Source organism: Panthera pardus, unplaced genomic scaffold (genome assembly GCF_024362965.1).
Source record: "Panthera pardus isolate Hobbes unplaced genomic scaffold, ASM2436296v1 HiC_scaffold_24, whole genome shotgun sequence".
Taxonomy (NCBI): Eukaryota; Metazoa; Chordata; class Mammalia; order Carnivora; family Felidae; genus Panthera; species Panthera pardus.
This window is the reverse complement of record NW_026526810.1, coordinates 76,722,085-76,738,337: the sequence shown is the minus strand read 5'-3', so window position 1 is coordinate 76,738,337 and position 16,253 is coordinate 76,722,085. Positions and strand designations below refer to the sequence as shown.

Here is a 16,253-nt window from a genome sequence, read left to right as displayed (position 1 = left end):
TAACAAAGATATTCTAATCTTCATTGAAACCATATGAATTAATGAAAGTTACCAAGAACGTGAGGTAACAAAAATAGATTGTTTTTTCAAAAACTAACAAGGTATACTAAGCAAATTGGTACCTCTTTCTTAAATTGGTACCTCTTAAAATTTTTCTATCAAATAAAAAGAATTACACTTTTGGGGCATCTGGGTGGCTGGGTCGGTTAAGCGTCTGACTCTTGATTTTGGCTCAGGTCATAATCTCACGATTTGATTCATGAGATCGAGTTATGTCTCAGGCTAATAGCACAGAGCCTGGTTGGGATTCTCTCTCTGCCCCTCCCCCACGTGCATGCACATGTACTCTCTCTTTCAAAATAAATAAACTTTAAACAAAAAAATTATCCTTTTCTCTAAAGTACTTTTGTACTTTGGGGCACCTAGGTGGTTCAGTCAGTTGAGCATCCAACTTTGGCTCAGGTTATGATCTCACAGTTTGTGAATTCAAGACTGGCATCAGGTTTACTGCTGTCATTGCAGAGCCCACTTCAGGTCCTCTGTCCCTGTTTCTTTCTCTGCCTCTCCCCCCTCACGCTTTCCCTCACAAAAATAAATAAAACATTTTTTAAAAAGAGAGAATAAAGTACTTTTGTATTTTAATATATTGTTGTGTATAAAATGAGCAGGATAGGGGCTCCTGGGTGGCTCAATCGGTTAAGGGTCTGACTTCGGCTCAGGTCATGATCTCGTGGTTTGTGAGTTTGAGCCCCGCGTTGGTCTGTGCTGACAGCTCGGAGCCTGGAGCCTGCTACAGATTCTGTGTCTCCCCCTCTCTCTGCCCCTCCCCCACTTGTGCTCTGTCTCTCTCTATCAAAAATAAATGTAGAAAAAAGATTTTTTTAAAATAAAATGAGCAGGATATGTAAAAGGATAATACATCATGAATAACTGGGTTTATCCCAAGAATGCACTATTGGTTTAACATTATAAAATCAGGGGCACCTGGGTGGCTCAGTCAGTTAAGTGTCTGACTCTTAATTTTGGCTCCAGTCACAATCTCAGGGTTCAGGACATCAAGCCCTGCATCAGACTCCACACTGACAGCATAAAGCCTGCTTGGGATTCTCTCTCTCCCTCTCTCACTGCCCCTCCCCTGTTCGTATGTTCTCTTTCCTCTCTCAAAATAAATAAACATTTTTAAAAATAAATGAGTAAAACATTATAAAATCAATCAATGTAATTCACCATATTCAGTAAAAAGAAAAACTATATTATTACCTCAATAGACCAGGAAAAGCATTTGACAACATCCAACACCTCTTCCTGATAATAACTCTCATCAAACTAGGAGTAGAAGGGAACATTCTCAACCTGGTAAAGGACATGTGTGAAAAATCTACAGCTAACATCATTCTTAAAATTGAAAAGACTGAGTTCTTTCCCCTAAGATCAGAAATGACAGAGATGTGCACTCATCGCTACTATCCAGCATCATAATACAGCTTCTAGTCAGTACAGTATCTCAAGAACAAGTGAAGGAGGGAGGCATTTCAATTAGGAATGGGTGAATGGATGAGCAAATGTGGTATATTTTTATAATGGAATACTACTTAGCAAATAAATGGAAAGAAATATTTGCTCAACAACGTGAATAAATTATACTGAGTGAAAGCAACCATACTAAAAAAGACTGTATACAGCATGATTTCATTTATTTATAACTAGAAAACGCAGCCTGATCTATAGTGATAGAAAATACATCTGTGGCAATTGAGTGAGTGGAGGGATTGGAGAAGGATTACAGATGGGCAAAAGGAAACATTTGGGGGTAACAGATATGTCCACTACCTTGATTGTAGAGATAAATTCATGACTGTATCCATATGACAAAGTTTATATAATTATACACTTGAAATATGTATAGTTTATTTGTACAAATTCTTCTATAAAACTGTTTACAAAATGGCCACAGATTCTTTGATCCTCATTCTATGAGAGGTCTGATCTGTATTCTCTACCTTGAAATCTGAATGGGCTCTGTTACAGCTTTGGCCCATAGAATATGGCAGAAGTGACACTATGTCAGTTTCAGATCCAGGACTTAAGAAACTTGCAACTTCTACTTTCTTTCTCTTGGAATGCTTGGTCTGGGAGAAGGTAACCATCATATGTGTAGTCTGACTACCTTGAGATTATCAAACTGTCAGGAATCCCAGCTAGCCTTTGGACAGCAAGATGCTCAACCAGGCTGTAACTGTTCTTGCCATCCTTGCCTAGACACCAGACATAGGAGTAAAGAAGCCATCTGAAATGCCCCTCCAGTCAAGCTTTTCTTACAAATAATATTGCTGTGAACATTCATGTGTGGATTTTTGTGATAACATAAGTTTTCATTTCTCTGTGATAATATTCAAGAGTGCAATTGCTGGGTCATATGGTAAGTGCATTTTTAGTTTTATAGAAACTGTCAAACTGTTTTCCAGAGTGGCTGAGCCATTTTTATGTTAATACAAACATACTGTAATCCGATTTCTCTGCATCCTCACCAGCATTTGCTATTAGTTTTTTTTCTTTCTTTTAATACTTACTTATTTTTGAGAGCGAGACACACAGAGTGTGAGTGGGGGAGAGGCAGAGAGAGAGAGGGAGACACAGAAGCTGAAGCAGGCTCCAGGATCCGCGCTGTCAGCACAGAGACTGAGGCTGCACTGGAACTCACAGACTGGGAGATCATGACCTGAGCCGAAGTCAAACACTTTTACCGACTGAGCCACCCAGGTGCCCCAGTCAGTATTTTTTTTTTTTTTAATGTTTATTTATATATTTAGAGAGCGAGAGAGAGAGGGCAAGTAGAGACAGGGGCAGAGGCTATCAGCGTGGAGCCTAACACAGGGCTCAGTCTCACAAACCATGAGATCCTGACCTGAGTCAAAATCAAGACTCAAGACACTTAACTGACTGAGCCACTCAGGCACTCCTATCAATATTTTTTATGTTAGCCATTCTGTTATTTGAGTGATATATCATTAGGTTGTTGAACATCTGCTCATGTGTTTATTTGCCATTTCAATATCATCTTTGGTGAAATATCTGTTTATGTCTTTTGCCCAATTTTAATTGTATTTTTTCTATACTGTCATCTTGAGAGTTCTTAATGTATTCTAGGTATAAGCCCTTTGTGAACATATATGTGGTTTGCAAGTATTTTCTCCAAGTCTGTAATTTGTTCATCCTCTTAACAGAGTTTTTATTTTATTTTTATTTATTTACTTATTTTTAAATTTAAATCCAAGTTAGTTAACATATAATGTAATAATGATTTTAGGAGCAGAATTTAGTGATTCATCACTTACATATAACACCCAGTGCTCATCCCAACAAGTGCCCTCCTTAATGCCCCTTGCCCATTTAGCCCATTCACCCACCCAACACCCCACCAGCAACCCACAGTTTGTTCATGTATTTAAGAGTCTCTTGGTTTGTCTCCCTCTTTGTTTTTATCTTATTTTGCTTCCCTTACCCTATGTTTATCTGTTTTGTTTCTTAAATTCCACATATGAGTGGAATATATGGAATATATGATTTTTTTTTTGCTTTTCTCTGGCTGACTTATTTTGCTTAGCATAATACATTCTAATTCCATCCACGTTGTTGCAAATGGTAAGATTTAATTCTTTTTGATCGCCAAGTAATATTCCATTGTGTATACACCACATCTTCTTTATCCATTTATCAGTTGGTGGGTATTTGGGCGCTTTCCATACTTTGGCTATTGTCTATAGTGCTGCTATAAACATTGAGGTGCATGTGACCCTTCGAATCAGCATTTTTGAATCCTTTGGCTAAATACCTAGTAGTGCATTTGCTGGGTCATAGGGTAATTTTTTGAGGAACCCCCATACTTTTTTCCAGAGTGGCTATACCAGTTTGCATTCCCACTAGCAGTGCAAAAAAGATACTCTTTCTCTGCATCCTCACCAACATCTCTTGCCTGAGTTGTTAATCTTAGCCATTCAGACAGGTGTGAGGTGGTATCTCAATGTGGTTTTGATTAGTATTTCCCTGATGATGAGTGATGTTGAGCACCTTTTCGTGTGTCTGTTTGCCATCAGGATGTCTTCTTTGGAAAAGTGTCTATTCATGTCTTCTGCCCATTTCTTCAGTGGATTATTTGTTTTTTGGGTGTTGAGTTCGATAAATTCTTTATAGATTTTGGATACTAACCCTTTATCTGATATGTCGTTTGCAAATATCTTCTCCCATTCCGTCAGTTGCCTTTTAAATTTGCTGATTGTTTCTTTCGCTGTGCAGAAGCTTTTTATCTTGATGAGGTCCTAGTAGTTCATTTTTGCTTTTGTTTCCCTTGCCTCCAGAGACATTTCAAGTAAGAATTTGCTGTAGCTGAGGTCAAAGAGATTGTTGTCTGCTTTTTCCTCTAGGGTTTTGATGGCTTCCTGTCTCACATTTAGGTCTTTCATTCATTTTGAATTTATTTTTGTGTATGGTATAAAAGACTGGTCCAGGTTCATTCTTCTGCATGTTGCTGTCCAGTTTTCCCAACACCGCTGGCTGAAGAGGGTGTCTTTTTTCCACTGGATTTTCTTTCCTGCTTTGTCAAAGATGAGTTTGCCATGCATTTGTGGGTCCATTTCTGGGTTCTCTATTCTCTTCCATTGATCTGTGTGTCTTTTTGTGCCACTACCATAAACTGTGTTGATGATTACAACTTTGTAATACAGCTTGAAGTCCTGAATTGTGATGCCTTCAGCTTTGGTTTTCTTTTTCATCATTACTTTGGCTATTCAGGGACTTTTCTGATTCCGTCAAATTTTAGGATTGTTTGTTCAAGCTCTGTGAAGAATGCTAGTGTTATTTTGATAGGGATTGCATTGAATATGTAGATTGCTTTGGGTAGTATCAACATTTTAACAATATTTGTTCTTCCAATCCATGAGCATGGAATGTTTTTCCATTTTTTTGTGTCTTACTCAATTTCTTTCATAAGCTTTCTATAGTTTTCAGTGTATAGATTTTTCACTTCTGTGGTTAGATTTATTCCTAGGTATTTAATTGTTTTGGTGCAATTGTAAATGGGATCAATTCCTTGATTTTTCTGCTGCTTCATTATTGGTGTATAGAAATGCATATGGGGCGCCTGGGTGGCTCAATCAGTTAACCCTCCTACTTCAGCTCAGGTCACGATCTCATGGTCAGTGAGTTCTGTGAGTTCGAGCCGCGCGTTGGGCTCTGTGCTGACAGCTCGGAGTCTGGAGCCTGCTTTAGATTCTGTGTCTCCCTGTCTCTCTGCCCCTCCCCTGTTCATGCTCTGTCTCTCTGTCTCAAAAATAAATAAACATTAAAAAAAATTAAGAAAACATAATCAGGTACAGTCAAAGGTGGACACGTTAAATTGAGATTACAGGTATTAGAGCTAAAGAGAGTTTTCACATTTACAAAAATTAATGTGTTTCTGTGGCTGTATTTACATTTAAATAAGAAATATATTTTAAAAAAAGAAATGCATACGATTTCTGTACCTTGATTATAAAAAAATCCTCCTTGCCTATTTGGATGCCTTTTATTTCTTTTTGTTGTCTGATTGCTGAGGCTAGGACTTCCAACACTATGTTGAATAAATAATAGTGATGAGAGTGGACATCCCTGTCATGTTCCTGATCTTAGGGGCTTATCTTTCAGTTTTTCCCCATTGAGGATAATATTAGCAGTGAGTCTTTCCTATATGACCTTTATGGTCTTGAGATATGTTACTTCTATCCCTACTTTCTTAAGGATTTTTATCAAAGAAGGATTAGGGGCGCCTGAGTAGCTCAGTCAGGTAAGCATCCAACTTCAGCTCAGGTCATGATCTTGCTGTTCATGAGTTTGAGCCCCACGTCAAGCTCTTTGCTGACAGCTCAGAGCCTGGAGCCTGGTGGGGATTCTATGTGTCTGCCTGTCTCTGCCCCTCCCCCACTTTCGCGAGCGCGCGCGCTCTCTCTCTCTCAAAAATAAACAAACGTTAAAAAAAAAAAGGATGCTATATTTTGTCAAATGTTTTTTCTGCATCTATTGAGAGGAATGTGTGGTTCTTATCCTTTCTTTCATTAATGTGATGTATCACATTGATTGATTTGCAAATATTGAACCAGTTCTGCGTCCCAGGAATAAATCCCACTTGATCGTGGTGAATAATTCTTTTAATGTATTGTTAGATCTGGTTTGCTAGTATCTTGTTGAGAATTTTTGCATCCATGTTCATCAGAGAAATTGCTCTGTAGTTCTCCTTTTTAGTGGGTTCTTTGGTTTTGGAATCGTAGTAATGCTGGCCTCGTAGAATGAGTTTGGAAGTTTTCCTTCCATTTCTATTTTTTGGAATAGCTTCAAAAGAATATGTGTTAACTCTTTAAATGTTTGGTGGAATTCCCCTGGAAAGCTATCCAGGCCTGGACTCTTGTTTGTTGAGAGGTTTTTGATTACTGATTCAATTTCTTCACTGGTTATGGGTCTGTTCAAATTTTCTATTTCTTCCTGTTTCAGTTTTGGTAGTTTATATGTTTCTAGGAATTTGTCCATTGGGCAGTCTTCCAGATTGCCCAATTTATTGGCATATAATTGTTCATAATGTTCTCTTATTGTTGTTTGTATTTCTGTAGTATTGGTTGTGATCTCTCCTCTTTCATTCATGATTTTATTTATTTGGGTCCTTTCCTTTTTCTTTTTGATCAATCTGGCTAGGGGTTTATGTCATTCTGGCTAGGGGCTTAACAATTTTGTTAATTCTTTCAAAGAACCAGCTCCTGGTTTCATTGATCAGTTCTTCTGGTTTTTTGATTTCAAGATTGATTCCTGTTGTAATGTTTATTATTCCATTTCTTCTGCTGGTTTGGGGCAGATTTTTTTGCTGTTCTTTTTCCAGCTCTTTTAGGTTTAAGATTAGATTGTGTATTTGAGACCTTTCTTCCTTCTCTAGGAAGGCCTGATTGCTATATACTTCCCTCTTATGACCTCCTTTGCTGCATCCCAAAGGATTTGGACTGTCATACTTTCATTTTCATTGGCTTCCATATGCTTTTTAATTTCCTCTTTAACTTCTTGGTTAACCCATTCATTCTTTAGTAGGATGTTCTTTTTTTTTTTTTTAATGTTTATTTATTTTTGAGACAGAGGGAGACAGAGCATGAGTGGGGGAGGGGCAGAGAGAGAGGGAGACACAGAATCTGAAACAGGCTCCAGGCTCTGAGCTGTCAGCACAGAGCCTGACATAGGGTTCAACCCATGAACTGTGAGATCATGACCTGAACCGAAGTCGGATGCTTAACCGACTGAGCCACCTGGGCACCCCTTAAACATGTTGATATTAAAACAAACATAAATCTAGTATGGAGTACAAACTTCCAAGTAATTTAACAAATGTCTTTGAGTTCATATATCATTTCCCCTAATTGCTTTATCAATAACGTTGTCTATCAATGACCCATATTTAACAAATAAGAACACAAGGGCAAAAATCACACTGGAATTCAGATCTTTGTCCTGAACACTTTGTCCAGTGATCACTTTTTCACTAATACTGAAGTGAAATGGCTAAAAATTTAGCCATTACTTTATAATTTTATAACCCTAAGATTATAATTTATTCTAAGTTCTGTCCTTAAAGTATAAAAAGTGAGTTACTTAATATCCTTAAAGTTGCAAAAAATGTAGAAATATAAAAACATTATTCAGTATATATTTTTCTTTAATTGTATTTCCTACTTCAGTAGTATGTGGGAGTTATTTTCTTCCTGCTAATGAATACATTTTTAGTAGCTTTTAAACAAAAAATATGAACTTAGGTCCAAATAATTTGTGACACAAAAACCATAAATTCTATTATCCAAAAACAATTTGGAGCTTTTTAAATGAAACCACACAACATCCTAAAAGGCACTGGGATTCCTCCACTTCTAAACCACTGCTAAGCTGGAAAAAAAATCTGGTTCTATCAGGAATCTCAGAATTGAGTGTTCTCCAAAGTGGAAAGTATATAGTGCCATTTCAGGAAAAAGCTATTCAGCTCTCACCTCCAACATAATTAGGCTTCATATACTCTTCTAAGAAACCAAAACAAATACTGAAATCAAAATAAAAGATTACTTAAGGCTAATTATCATACATACAGGTTGTTTTAGCCTTGTTTTAAGCCCCCTTCTATAATATTAATAAAGTAAAATTAATATTTTACTGCAAAGAAAATTTATGGCTAGGGATATGTAAAATATATTTTTGTCATTAGTTCTTACATAAATACTGCATAGTGCCATTACCCAAATGGCAGGAACATTTTATGCCTACACTTCACTTCTGTATTTACAAAGAGAATTTGCATGATTTACATAAATGTAACTATCAGTGAAGGTTTAACAATGGAAATGCAATCTAACATCCATAATATCCGATGTTTTACAGACAGCAATGAGCAACATAGAAGAGATGTATTTTTAAATACCTTTCATTTGAGTGACCTTATGTAAAATATAAAAGATCATTTAGAAGTTCTTGGTCTCCTAAGGAGATTTTCAAATGCACTTATAGAAATAGTGAGATCTTTAAGAAATATCTTCCATGTCCACATCCTGTTGTAATTTCTGCACCATTTTTTCTTCCAATTGCTTTCCTTTGCCGGCAAGAGGGGCCCGGATAAGATGAATGTTTTGCTTGACTTCTTTGATGTCCTGAACTTTCTGTAATTCTTTATTTTTCTTTAATCTGTTCATTATAAATTTAGCTTGGCGTTTCTGTTTGATCTCTTCAACTCTCTTCATTGCATCAGTAGTCTTACTCCATAGCTCTCGCTGGTATTTAACAGGTTCATTTCTACATTTTTCAAGTTCAAATGAATTATCCACTGTAAGCTCTTTACCAGCTGCTTTACGGAATGCTTTAGTCCACCTGACCTTGCGAGGATTGCGCTTCTTTTTAAAGTTTTTATGACACTTGGATTTACAGAATCTGAACACCTTGCAATCGTTGCGGACAACATCATGCCGTGGCTGGGGTAAATGGGCCCCAAACAGAAATAACACTTCTCAATAAGCATGTTGAAACCGTGTGAGTTCTCACAGACGACGAAACGCCGAACTCGAGCGGAAGTGATGCGACCCCTAGTAGGATGTTCTTTAATCTCCCAATTATTCATGGTCTTTCCAAATTTTTTCTTATGGTTGATTTCGAGTTTCATAGAGTTGTGGTCTGAAAACCTGCAAGGTATGATCTCAATCTTTTTGTACTTGTTGAGGGCTGATTTGTGTCCCAGTATGTGATCTATTCTGGAGAATGTTCCATGTGCACTCAAGAAGAGTGTGTATTCTGCTGCTTTTGGATGAAATGTTCTGAATATATCTGTTAAGTCCATCCAGTCTCGTGTGTCATTCAAAGCCATTGTTTCCTTGCTGATTTTGTTTTGATGATCTGTCCATTGCTGTAAGTGGGGTGTTGAAGACCCCTACTATTAAGGTATTATCAATGAGTTTCTTTATGTTTGTGATTAATTGATTTATGTATTTGGGTATTCCACATTGGGAGCATAAATATTAACAATTTTTAGATCTTCTTGGTATATAGACCCCCTTAATTATGATATAATGCCCTTCTTCACCCCTTGTTACAGTCTTCATTTTCAAATCTAGTTTGTCTGATATAAGTACGGTAGCATGATAGATGGTTCTCTGTCCCCTTTCTTTCAATCTGCAGGTGTCTTTAGGTCTAAAATGAGTCTCTTATAAGCAACATACAGATGGGTCTTGTTTTGTTATCCATTCTGATGCACTGTCTTTTGATTGGAGCATTTAGTCCATTTACATTTAGAGTGAGTACTGAAAGATAGGAATTTAGTACCATTGTGTTGCCTGTAGAGTTGGTGTTTCTGGTGATGTTCTCTGGTCCTTTTTAATCTTTGTTGCTTTTGGTCTTTTTTGTTTTGTTGTGTCTTTTCTCCAAAGAGTCCCCCTTAAAATTTCTTGCAGGGCTGGTTTAGTGCTCATAAACTCCTTTAGTTTTTGTGTGTCTGGAAAACTCTCTCTTTGTATTTTGAATGACAGCCTTGCTGGATAAAGAATTCTTGGCTGCATATTTTCCCAATTCAACACATTGAATATATCCTGCCACTCCTTTGTGGTCTGTCAAGTTTCTCTGGATAGGTCTGCTGCGTTCCTGATCTGTCTTCCCTTACAGGTTAAAGACTTTTTTTTTCTGTTCTTTGCATAATAATTGATTTTCCATCATATCCTAGATATTTTGGATATCATGCCAGGATCATTTTGATTATATCTCAGATATTTTGGATGTTATGCTAAGACTTTTGTTCCTATTCAAATTTTTTTATCAATAGGCGGTTTGTTGTCTTGCTTAGTTCTAACCTGTTGGTTCTGGCCTGCTTTTGTGGGCTGTGTCTCTGATAACAATTTGGTTTTCAGTGTCCTTGCAGTGTTTTCAACTTTGCCTTGTTCTCTAGCACTGTTACAGTTCTTGTTCAATCTATGCTGGTGTCACCTGCATGGGGAAACACATTGGGCTGCCCTGTCTTGCTGAGCTGCCTTCCAATAGTGAGAATGGAGACAAGCAATTCAGGACCTTGTTTGCTTTCCACCACTGAGCAGATGGCTAAGAGGTGCCAGACCTGGGGTTTTTTATGCCCCTGGGTAGAGGGTCTGAAGACTGGACAGTCTGCTGCTGGCCCAGGTGTGGAGTGGGGATTAGGGTTCCTCAGTAGGTCTTTGTTGTTTGTCCCCTTTACCAGTCTTTGGCAAGAGATAACACACTTTTCTTAATACTTTTTTTTTTTCCTCCTATGCCTGTTAGTGGTTCTGGTATTGGTTTCTCTGGTACCTAGTCCAAGCTACATGGAAGATGAAAAGAAAATCCAGGGAGCTCACTGCAGTGACTGTTCTTAAGTCCTAAGGCCCCTAGACAGTTCACCTTCTTTCTAGCTTTCCAATTCCTATTTTATAATTGCCTGTTGAATTATTTCCAGGGTATTTAGTTGTAGTTAGAGGGGAGGAACAAAGGAAAGTGAGGAAAGTTGCCATCTTGTCTGGGACCAGAAGTCCCCCCTCAATAAATTTTCAAAATTTCAGTAGGGACTTCAGAGTAATACATGATATGAATGAATAATAGGTTATATATATGTGTGTGTGTGTGTGTGTGTGTGTGTGTGTAAAACCTTGTATTTATGCATTTTAAGTCATTAGATGTAAGAATATGGATAAGTTAAGGCTAGAGGTCAAAGGTCAGAATTCATGGAGAGGTGCCTGGAGGGCTCAGGTCATGATCTCGCGGTTTGCGGGTTCCAGTCCCATGTTGGGGACTCACGCTCCCTCACTCACACCCTGTCTCCCTCCCTCCCTCCCTCTCTCTCTCTATCTCTCTCTCTCTCTCAAAAAATAAATGTTAAAAAAATTTTTTAATAAAAAAAGAAACAATTCATGGACACGAAATAATTTGGACAGGCCCTTATTGCAAAAAGCTAGGTCATGCAGTTGAAAGGAACAGTATGAATGGGAAGGACTATGGAAAACAACTGGGGAGATTTGCCTCTTTTGTTTTTGAAAGATAGAGTATGAGCAGTGTAGAGGCAGAGAGAAAGGGAGACACAGAGTCCAAAGCAGGCTCCAGGCTCTGAGCTGTAAGCACAGAGCAGGACGGCAAGGCCTGAACTTGTAAACTGCGAGATCATGACCTAAGCTGAAGTCGGACACTCAACTAAGCCACCCAGGCACCCCAAGATTTGCCTGTCTTGAGCAGAAATTATGTTAGGGGTAATAAGGATAGAAAATAGGATGGTTAGACTCTTGATATAGAGGGCCTTAAATATCTAGTATAAGATTTGATAAGTTGAAAAGTAGAAAGACATCCAAAAATTGTAAGGGAAGCAAGTGATATGAAAGTGAGGTTTGAGTGAGATTAGTTTAAAGTAGATGTACAAGGTATGTTATAGTAGGGGAACCAAGATCAAGGGGCTAGTCATGAGTTTGTCCTAGTATCTAAGTGTGAAGTGATAACTGTGGCTGAGGTGGTTGGAGTGGGAATAAAGAGGAAGTAGGTTTTACAAGCAAAAAAGGCAGGACTTGATACTGACCAAGTATAAAAAGTAGGGCTTGATTCGTAGACTATCAGTTTTGGTGACTTCTGTTTACTCATATATTTAGTTAAATATAGGTAGGAAATTTTTAAAGAATTAATGTTGCCCTTTAGAGCAACTTTTCTTTCTCCACTCCCTTCCCACCTACATGTGTAATTTGAGAAAAACTTTACTGTCAAGCAACTAACACCTTTCTTTAATCTTTTTCCAAGCATAATACTATTACAACACATTCTGAAATAGCTATTATACATGTTAAAAGATGTCAGCCTCACCAGTAATTAAGGAAATGCAAATTAAAACAACAAAGTTTGTATGGTAATATTTACTGCTGCAGGGTTTAATGAAACACATATTCTTTTCTGTTAAAGTAAATTGGTGTTATCTTTCAGGAAAGAAATTTGACAATATGTAGCAAGAGCCTTTAAAATGTTTTAAGTACTTCTAGTTCTAACCATTTACAATAAACAAATAATCAGAAATGCAAGAGAAGATGAATGCCAAAATGTCAGTTGCAGTGTCCTTAATTTTTCACAGTTAGAGCTATATCTAAATGTGCATTAGAAGTGAATGGTTAAATACATACACAATGGTGGAATATTGCACAGCCTTTAGAAATGATGGTTTAAGGAATTCCACTTTAATAACGGAGTAAATAGTTAACGATATAACATGAAGTTCAGATTTACACACTTCAGTAATATCATATCATGCTTTTTTAACCTGTCTTATAGCCATTATTAGGGCAAAAATGTTTTGCTCTTCCTTTCATAAGTTATTTGCCAACCACTACAGATATTAAGACTAATTTTAGCCTTCTTGCACTAAAAATTTCCGTAGTGCTCAATAATATTAGCTATAAGTATTGAACCTCTTAAAAACTTTCTTCCTGGAAAAATATACATATTTATGTATACAACCGAACATACAGCTTTAGGCCCTTTAAGGACCACATAAGTCCCATATGTAGATCCTCTTTAGGGCCACACTGAAGAATTACTGCTTGGGGCCCCTGGGTGGCTCAGTCAGTTAAAGTCTGACTCTCAGTTTTGGCTCAGGTCAGGATCTCAGTTCATGAGTTCAAGCCCCACATCAGGCTCCATGCTGGCAGCACAGAGCCTGCTTGGGAAGCTGTCTCTCTCCCTGTCTCTGCCCTTCCCCTGCTTGTGTGCGCTCTCTCTCTCTGTCTCTCTCTCTCTCTCTCTCTCTGTCTCTCTCTCTCTGTCTCTCTCTCTCAAAACAAATAAACTTAAAAAAAAAAAAAAGGAATCATTGCTGTAACTGAAAAAATCTCTCTTTACCCTTGAATGTGGTTGAATCAGAGTTTGTTCAGGGTAAGAGGTGCCAGTTCTCTTTTTCACTTGGTATCCTTGGTATTGGGGTTAAACAAATGCAGTCTTCATAACTACCTTTTTTAAATGACTGAATTTAATACACCTTTTCATAGTATCTCTCAACTGGTAATGCTCACATTAATTGAAGTATTGACTCTCAAATAAACATACTTCACCAGAGAGACAGCTGGAAATCGATTGTGATGGCTTAGAATTTGCAGCCATTCCCATCTGTCATTGTTCCAGCTTCCTTGATCTTTACATATGACTGTTGAAGACACTCTTTGGCCTCCACTGCCACCATCGCTTCCAAATTTATTAATCACCCAGTAGCAGTAGTAATCAGGGCCCTAGAGGCCACAATGTGATAGAAGAAGAGAATAAACGAAGGTAGCCATGGATTAGAGAACTAGATTGGCAATGTGAGTTCCAAGGCTATATTTAAAGGGTTTTGTTGAACAAGTCCAGAAGACAGCAAGCAGATGGCAAAAGATATGGCTGCCACATCATATGGAGAACTGGACAGAGGTGGGGAGAAGAGAAGATTATGGTAGTGATAGGAGAACTGTTACTAGCCAGCTGCCTTCTTTGCTATGATGTAGTAATTAAGAGTTCAGACTAAGCCCTGCATTTAAACCCCAACTCCACCTTTTGGCCAGTATGACCGAGGCAAGTAACTGAACCTCTGACCTCATATTTTCGTTGTTTTTGTTACAAAATAGAAATAATCATAGTTACCACCTATAGGATTTTTAGGATTAAATGATAGTGTGTGAAAAGCACCAAGTCTAGCATGCCTCAAGTGTTCATTCAGTAAATGTTGTATAGTGTTAAAGGTGATGATTCCTCTCAGAAAAAATGAGTTAATGTTATAGAGAGTCAGATTCTGGCTCAGCATGAGGAAGGAATTCTGTCCCTGAATATGTTCAAGCAAAGACTAAACAACCATCGTGTGTATGTGTGTGTCTGTGTGTGTCTGTGTATGCATATGTATATATCAGAGATGCATAGATGGATGGGCCATTTGGTAATAGGTCATAGTCTAAGTTCCTTTTTCACTGTAAGACTTGTTTTTAATTTATTTTGAGAGAGAGAAGCATGCAGGTACATGAGCAGGGAAAGGGCAGAGAGAGGGAGAAAGGGAGAGAGAGAAAATCCTCAACAGGCTTCATGACTCGGGGCTCAGTCTCACGAGCCGAAATCAACAGTCAGACACTTAACTGACTGAACCACCCAGGAGTCCCTGGGCTGCCTTTTATAAGGCACATAAAAACTATGTTTTATTAATATGGTTGCTTATGTTACAGAATTAAATCCAAAGAAGTTGGGATAGGGAATATCTTAGTTTAACATAATGAGACTTTTTTTTGGCTTTTCTAGTGATACCATTTACAAATTGAGAGAACCTGCTAAGGATCACTGGTGGGAGTGATATTATTAGAATTAATGTGAGTCATAGAGACTCCCAGACAGTGTTCTGTCTATGGAGGGAAGGAAGCTAAGCAGATGTTAGATATTAATTAACACCTTGAGAAAACTTAAATTTTACAAATACAATTAAAAAGGCCAATTTTTTGAAAAACACATATCAGATGCTGTTTAAGTTCCACCTAAAAGAGTTTGGAATGAATTTTAATAGTATTTTTGTTTCTCTATAATTTTATGTTTTGTCTCCTTCTAGAAATAACTTTAAGCAACAGCTTAGAACATTATGCTAGATAGGTGAGGAAAGAAAAAAAGCTCAAAGACCTTCTCACATCAGTTCAGCAAACTGAATCTTTGTATTACTGTTGCTCAGTGAGAAGTTATGCAGAGAAAGATCCTTTGTGTGTAAGGCACCGAATAATACAGTGAAAAAGAAGAGTATCTTTATTTAGAAGCAGAAAACCTCCGCTTATTTCCTTATGCTGCCATTGGCCTGCTTTGTAACTTTTAATTGTTATTAGTGACAGGATAATAGCATTCTGAACCAACACAAGAATTATTTTTTTGTTTAAAAACAAATCATGAGCTTACTTACAAACAGCCCACAATTCAGGGGGCAGGGAATGTGGAGACAGATGACATTAACCTTCAGGATCTCTGTGTTTTCCTTCTACAGCTATTTTGAAACAGACCCTTTGGCATGCTTTTACTCTAGTAAGAGTTCAGTATAAGAAAGTCTTTTAAGAGAAAGGTAAAATATTTTCACTAGTAGTACTTTCCAGTCTACATTTGGCATCCCAAGTGGTAGCTAACTTTATGAGTATTTTACTTTCAGGTAAGTCACATTCTATTTAAAATTATATATGAGCTGCTTGGAAATAATACTTTTTTAGAACCAGAAAATATTAAACATGCCTAAAAGTAGAAACAACTGAACAATAAACACCCCTTTTATACCCTCACCTAGATTCATCAGCTGTCAATCTCTTAACTAGACCTTCCCCATCTTTATTGCTACACATACTCTCCCTTACCTCATCTACCCCTCCACTTTTTGCCAGATCATCCAGAAGTAGGCCATAGCCATCAGAAATATTTTCTTTTGGGGCATCTGGGTGGCTCAGTTGGTTGAGTGTCTGACATCGGCTCAGATCATGATCTTGAGGTTCATGAGTTTGAGCCCTGCATCGGGCTTACTGCTGTCAGCACAGAGCCCTCTTCGGATCCTCTCTCCCTCCCTCTCTCTCTCTCTCCCTCTCAAAAAAGAAATATGCTTTTTTTTTTTTAAGTAAGCTCTACACCCCAACAAGGGACTCAAACTCATGACCACAAGATCAAGATTTGCATGTTCCACCAACTGAGCCAGCCATGCATCCCCAGAAATACAGTTTTAA

At 37.8% G+C, this 16,253-nt stretch overlaps 1 protein-coding gene and 1 pseudogene across 7 annotated transcripts in view; one reads left to right on the top strand and one right to left on the bottom strand.

Annotated features, from left to right (window-relative positions):
• Positions 1-16,253, top strand: part of LOC109253326 (uncharacterized) — a 64,006-nt gene that overhangs the window by 3,677 nt on the left and 44,076 nt on the right. The window lies entirely within an intron of this gene.
• LOC109253329 (probable ribosome biogenesis protein RLP24) lies at positions 7,698-9,061 on the bottom strand (annotated as a pseudogene).